General features: G+C 34.4%; 1 pseudogene; it reads left to right on the forward strand.

Annotated features, from left to right (window-relative positions):
* The first annotated feature begins 4987 nt into the window (after positions 1–4987).
* Positions 4988–5783, forward strand: LOC122149567 (annotated as a pseudogene).
* The last annotated feature ends 1178 nt before the right edge of the window (positions 5784–6961 follow it).

A 6961-nucleotide genomic window follows, 5' to 3' on the forward strand; every position in this document is an offset into this window, starting at 1 on the left:
CCCATTTTTTAATTGGATTATTTGTCTTTTTGAGTTGAGTTGTTGGAGTTTTCTATAAATTCTAGAGATAACTCCATTGTCAGATATGTCATTGCCAAATATTTTTTCCCAATCTGTAAGTTCTCTTTTGACTCTTTTGGAGAAGTCTTTGGAAGCACATAAAAATTTAATTTTTAGAAGGTCCCATTCATCTAGTTTCTCTCCTGCTGTTTGTACATTTTGGATTATGCTTGATAGTTTATTTGTGCCATATATTAGGGCCCCTAAATTTGCCCCTAGTTTTTCCTTGAGGAATTTTATAGTTTTAGGTTTCACATTTAAGTCTTTGATCTGTCTGAGTTAGTTTTTATATATTGTATGAGGTACAGATCTTGTTTAATTTTTCTGCAAATGGATCTCCAGTTTTGCCAACACCATTTATTAAACAAACATTCTCTTCCCCATTTAATGGACTTGGGCCCTTTGTCAAAGATTAGCATACCATAAGTTGGTGGATCTATTTCTGGGTTCTCAATTCTATTCCATTGGTCTATGTGTCTGTAATTATACAAATACCAGGCAGTTTTGACTACTATGGCTGTATAGTAGGTTTTGAGATCCAGCAGTGTGAGACCTCCTACTTTTTTCTTCTTCAATAGTGCTTTGCTTATCCAAGGTCACTTGTCTTTCCATATAAAGTTAGTGATTGTTTTTTCCATATCCCTAAAGTATGTTGATGGGATCTGGATTGTGATTGCATTGAATTTATAGATTGCTTTGGGTGGAATTGACATTTTCACAATGATCAATCTTCCTATCCACAAGCATGGTATGTTTTTCTTCCATTTATGTACATCTCTCATGGTTTCTTGAAGTAGTCTTTTCTCATTTTCTTTGTACATGTCTTTTGTGTCCCTGATAAGATTTATTCCCAAGGTTTTATTTTGTTGGTAGCTGTTGTAAAAGATATTGGTTTCCTTATTTCTTTTTCAGCAATCTCTTTGCTGGTGTAGAGGAATCCAACTGATTTTTGGATGTTGATCTTGTATCCTGTCACCATGCTAAATCTCTCAATTAGTTCAAGTAGGTTTTTTACTTAGTCTCTTGGGTTTTGTAGGTATAGGATCATATCATCAGCAAATAGGAATAGTTTGACTTTTTCCTTACCAATTTGGATGCCTTTGACTTCCCTTTCTTGCCTTATTGCCCTGACTAGGACTTCCAGTACAATATTGAATAGAAGTGGTGATAGAGGGTTCTCTGGTTCCTGCTCGCAAGGGGAACGGTTTCAGTCTCTCTCCATTGAGAATAATTTTGGCTGTTGGTTTTGCATATATGCCCTTTATTATGTTGAGGAATGTCCCTTCTATTCCTATTTTGCTGAGAGTTTTGATCAGGAATGGGTGTGGGATTTTATCAAATGTATTTTCTGCATCAATTTATATGATCATATGGATCTTTTCCTTTGTTTTATTTATGTGATGGAAGATGCTGATTGTTTTCCTAATGTTGAACCATCCTTGCATACCTGATATGAACCCCGCTTAGTCATAATGAATGATTTTCTTGATATGTTGTTGGAGTCTATCGGCTAGGATTTAGTTGACGATTTTACTTCTGTAGTGATACTCTCTCGGAAACCCAAGGAGGGGTCTCTATGAGTCAGGTCCGACTCAACAGCACATAACAACAACATATTCATGAGGGATATTGGTCTGTAGTTTCCCTTTTGAGTGATGTCTTTGCCTGGTTTTGGTATCAAGGTTATGCTTGCTTCATAAAATGAATGAAAGTGGATTCCATTCTTTTCTATGCCATGCAATAGTTTGAGTAGGATTGGTGTCAGTTCTTCTCTGAATGTTTGGTAGAATTGTCCAGTGAAACCATCTGGGTCAGGACTTTTTTTTTATTGTTGGTAAATTTTTTATGAACTCTTCAATTTCTTCTTTTGTTATGGGTCTGTTCAACTTTTCCCTATCAGTCTGTATTAATTTAGGTAAGTGGTGTGTTTCCAAAAATTGGTCCATTTCTTCCAGATTTTCAAATTTATTGGAGAACAGTTCTTCGTAGTATCCTGATATTATCCTTTTTATTTCAGTCGGATCTGTTGTGATGTTGCCCATTTTGTTTCTTATTCATGTTCTTTGTATTCTCTCCCTCTTTTACCTTTGTTAAATTTGCCAGTGTTTTGTCAATTTTAATAATCTTTACAAAAAACGAACATCTAGTCTTGTTGATTTTTTTCTACTGTCTTTCTATTTTCTGTCTCATTGATTTCTGCTCAAATCTTTATTATTTCCTTTCTTTTGGTGACTGTAGACTTTTCTTTATGTTATTTTTCTAATTGTTGGAGATTTTGGTTTAATGTGTTGATTTTGGCTCTTTATTCTTTTTTGATGTGTGCATTTATTGCTATAAATTGGCCTCTGTTTACTGCTTTTGCTTTTGCTGTATCCCAAAGATTTTGGTATGTTGTGTTTTCATTCTAATTTGATTCAAGAAATTTTTGAATTTTGTTTTTTATTTCTTCTATTACCCAGTCTTTCTTAAGGAGGGTGTTGTCCAGGTTCCATGTGTTTGTTCCTTTTCTGTTGATCTTCCTATGGCTGATTTCTAATTTGATAGTATTGTGATCTGAGAGGATGCTTTGCAGTGTTTCAATGTTTTTAAATTTTTAAAGGATTGATTTATGGCCTAACATCATCTATAACAGAAAATGTTCCATTTGCAGTGGAAAAGAATGTAGATTGTGATGTTGTTCGGTGAAGTGCTCTGTACATACCTATAGGGTCAAGTACGTGGATTGTATTGTTTAGTTCTTCTGCATCTTTGTTGAATTTCTTTCCAGTTGTTCATCTTTCATTGAAAGATAGAAAAAAAAGTCTCCCACCAAGACTGTGGAGTAACCTATTTGCCTTTTCAACTCTTTTAAAGTCTTATGTATTTTGAGGCTCTTTCATTGGGTCCATAGATAATTATTATGGTTCTATCTTCTTGTTCAATTGATCCTTTAATCATTATTTAATGCCCTTCTTTGTCTCATATGGTGGTTTTTGTCTTAAAGTCAATTTGATCAGAAATCAATATTGCCACTCTGGCTTTTTTACGATTGCCATTTGCTTGATATATCTTTTTCCAACCTTTGATTTTCAGTCTATTTTTGTCTTTGTCTCTAAGTTGTGTCTCTTGTAGACAGCATACTGATGAATTCTGTTTTCTTAACCAGTCTGCAACTCTCCGTCTCTTCAGTGGTGCATTTAATCCATTAATATGTAATTATCAACAAGTATGAATTGGTTGTTGTCATTTTGTTATGTGTTTTTTCATGGTATCCCTGGTTTCTTTGTTCCATATAATTTTCTGTGCTGAGCTCATTATGTTTATGAATTGTGCTCTCATTTCTTTTGTTGCTCTTGTTTTAGTATTTGCTGAATATTTGTGCTTATCCTCTTTTTTATTGTGATGTGAAGGTTTATAATTTTTCTTTGAGGTTACCCTGTAATTTATACTTTTCTCCCTGAATTTAGAACAGTCCATTCTTTCTTGCAACTCTCTTGACTTCCTCACCATTTAGAAGTTCTTTTTGTTCTGTGGTTGTCTTCATTTGCCAATTGCTATCTCTGGTTCCCTGTTTACAATCTTATAAGCTTATTTTACTTTGAATATGTCCATAACTGTGGTTTCTGGGTTATGCATCTTGTTTCTTAGTGGTTGGTTGTTGTTTGCTATTATTGGTGTTCTGTTCAAAGGACTCCTTTAGTATCTCTTGTAAGGTTGGTCTGGTTTTAACAAATTCCCTTAATATCTGTTTATCTGGAAATCTCCTAATTTCACCATCATATTTGACGGACAAAGTTGCTGGGTATAAATTCTTGGTTGAAAATTTTTCTCTTTCAGAGTTTATATACACCATCCCATTGCCTTCTCACGTGTATGGCTTCTGTTGAGAAGTCAGAGCTTATTCTTACTGGTTGTCTTTTGTAAGTAATTTTTGTTTTTCCAGTGCTGTTTTCAGGATTCTTTCTTTGTTTTTGGTTTTGGTGTGTTTGATGATGATATGTCTTGGTGATTTTCTTTTGTGGGCTGTCCTGTTTGGGGTTCATTGGACTTCCTGAATGGATATATTCTTATCTTTCATCATGTCAGGGAAATTCTCTTCCAACAAATCTTGGACAATTTTCTCAGTGGTTTTATTTTTCTTTTCCTGTTCTGGAATTCCAGTGACATGTAGGTTATTCCTTTTGATGGTATCCCACATGATCCTTAGGCTTTCATCATTTTGTTTTGATTTTTTTCTGATTTATCCCTTTCCAATGAAGTATTCAGATATTTTTCTTCAAGCTCATTAATTCTGTCTTCCATGCATCAATTCTACTCCTTTGGCCTTTTAATGTGGTATCTATTTCTGACAATTTAGTATTAATCTTCTGGATTTCTATCTGTAGATTTAGAATCATTTCTAAGTTTTCATTTGGTTTGTTATTTTGTCCTTGTATTTTCTTCCAAAATTCTTCTAGGCCTTTGTCTGTCTTTTCCTTGATCTGTCTCTCAATCCTGTGAAAATACCTAAATATAATTCTTTTGAATTCTTTCTCAGGGAGTTCCAATGCTGCTTCTCCCTCAGGGATGTGTTGTGGGTCTGTATCCGGCTCCCTTGTTTCTACAACTTTATCTTGCTTCTTTTTGTGGACTATGATGGTCTGTTGTCTCTGAGACATTGTGACATTGTTGTATTTAGATATCTGTTAACTGTTTGTGAAGAGCACCTAAGGGTGAGTCAGGCTTTTCTTGGTGGCTGTTTATCACTGGTGGAGAAGGAAGTGATGGCTCTCACTCAGTAGGTGAAGCTGGAGGAGGTGTGAGTGTAGTTGTGTTGTATGGGCACTGTTGCTGTTTCCCACTAAGTTAGTCAAAAATAACAATTTAATAGCCATCAAAAATTAAAAGCAAGTGGACAAAAAACACACTGTGTGGAAACAGCCCTGGCTTCCACACAGCCAAGACCATGATGGCAGCTGGGGAGCTGAGGGATTACTTCAGATTTCTGCCTCAGAAAACCTCCAGGTCCTTACCACCCAGGAGACAACCAGCCAGTTCCAACAATGCTCCATGATGGGTAGAATCAAGGTACAGGCATTCAGATTTGACCAGAACTTTCAGGCCTTTCAGAAGGATGATTTCATTATGGCTTTTTTCAAAGACCCAAATGTTATTTGCAACTTGAAGTTACTTTCAGATTCTTCTGGACAATGGATTACATTAGGAACTTAAGTGGAAAAAAAAAAAATGAGGCTATAAACATTCCTTGCACACAGCTTTCAATGGCATTTTTTGATCAGTTGTACAATGAAAATATTGTATGAGATAGTGGACATATTGTCAAATATTTAGATTATTTTTTGTGATTCCTTTCTCATTTCTGATGAGTTAAGAAAAGTTTTGCTAATGGAAGACTCAGAAAAATATGAAATGTTCAGCCAAACAGATATGGAAGAGTTCCTGTTTTGTCTTTTCAAACATCTTTGCTTTGGTGGAGCCCTTTGTCTTATGAAGATGTGCTTAATCCATATCTGGAGACCACAAAACTTATCTGTAAGGATCTGGTGAGTGTACAAAAGAATCCTCAAACCAAGAAGATACAAATTATGTCTTTTGTCTTTGAAGTTACAGCATATGATTCTGCCAGTATGTGCTACCCTTAATCAAAGAGTCATGAACAGACATTTTCTTACTTTATTGTAGACCCCATCATGCATCACGTTCATGTTTTATACCACTGTTATGGTATGGGGGAAATGCCTTAACAACGCTATTTCAGATTATCCATATCTAGTATGCTTTTCTTTTTAACTCATCCATTTTTTATTTTAATTCTAATTTATAAACATTTACTTTGCAACTTAATGTAAGTAAAATATAAAGATCCTGCTTAGAGCAGAAGAAAGCAAACACTAAGATGTCTTTCTTTAAATAATCTATACCAATACTAGTTGTAGAGTTTTTAGAATTATAAAGAATTAAAAATCAAGTTCATTTTCACTGTATGAATACTCATGCAGGTCCTCAGTTTTCTATGTGTTTTATTTTAGAAGCCAGTTAATTATGGATTGAAACTGTGGCAGAAAGCTAAACATCTCTACCACTGATTATTAATATGCATTGCTAACTTTAAATTTGAATTTCATTTAATTACATTTCTTCATTGCATAAAGATTTATATCTCTAAAATTGTGAAAAGTATCATAATCCCTTCAATACATTATACCACTAAAAAGTTTCAACTAATTAAAAAAAGAGGAAAAAAAAAAAAAACACTGTGTAATCACTCAGGAACAATAACCAAAAAAAGAAAAAAAGGAAAAAATTTTTTATAAAAACACTCTGGGGAGATGATAGTAAGAAAAAAAAAAAAAGTAGAGTAGGAAAATAATGAAGGAAAAAAAATGGGAAAAATGCAAAAGGAAAAACCAGGAATGGGATTAGCCACGAGAAAGAAAAATATTGGAACAAGTAACAGGGAAGATAGAAAAGCTGAAAACTAGAACCTGGGAAGGGAAGAATAAAGAATAATAATGTAAAAGATAAAAATAGTAATAATAATTTTTAAACGGACAAAAACAAACTAACTAAAAAGACAAAAAAGAAAAGCAAACAAAAAAAGCTGAGCAGGGCACCCAGGCTCTGTCTGAGCACACAGACTGGGATGGAATTCCTGTTGGCCCAGAAGGTGGGTGGGAGTGAGAGATGGCAGCACCTTCATTCAGCAAGTGGGTGTGAGGTATAAGAGTAACAAGGGGAATATTGCAGGTTTCCAGTTGCTGGCGACCAGAATGTCCTTTGCCCAATACAATATGTCTTTTGATATCTTAACTGCTGCTTCTCTTGGTGTTGATTATAGAACCTGGCAAGTGGAGCCTATTCTTTTTTTTTTTTTTTTTTTTTATTAGGATTTGGGTGAAGATTTACAGAGTAAATTCACTTT

The sequence above is a fragment of the Orycteropus afer genome, unplaced genomic scaffold, assembly GCF_000298275.1.
Source record: "Orycteropus afer afer isolate SDZICR_OR568_19922 unplaced genomic scaffold, OryAfe1.0 scaffold00032, whole genome shotgun sequence".
NCBI lineage: Eukaryota > Metazoa > Chordata > Mammalia > Tubulidentata > Orycteropodidae > Orycteropus > Orycteropus afer.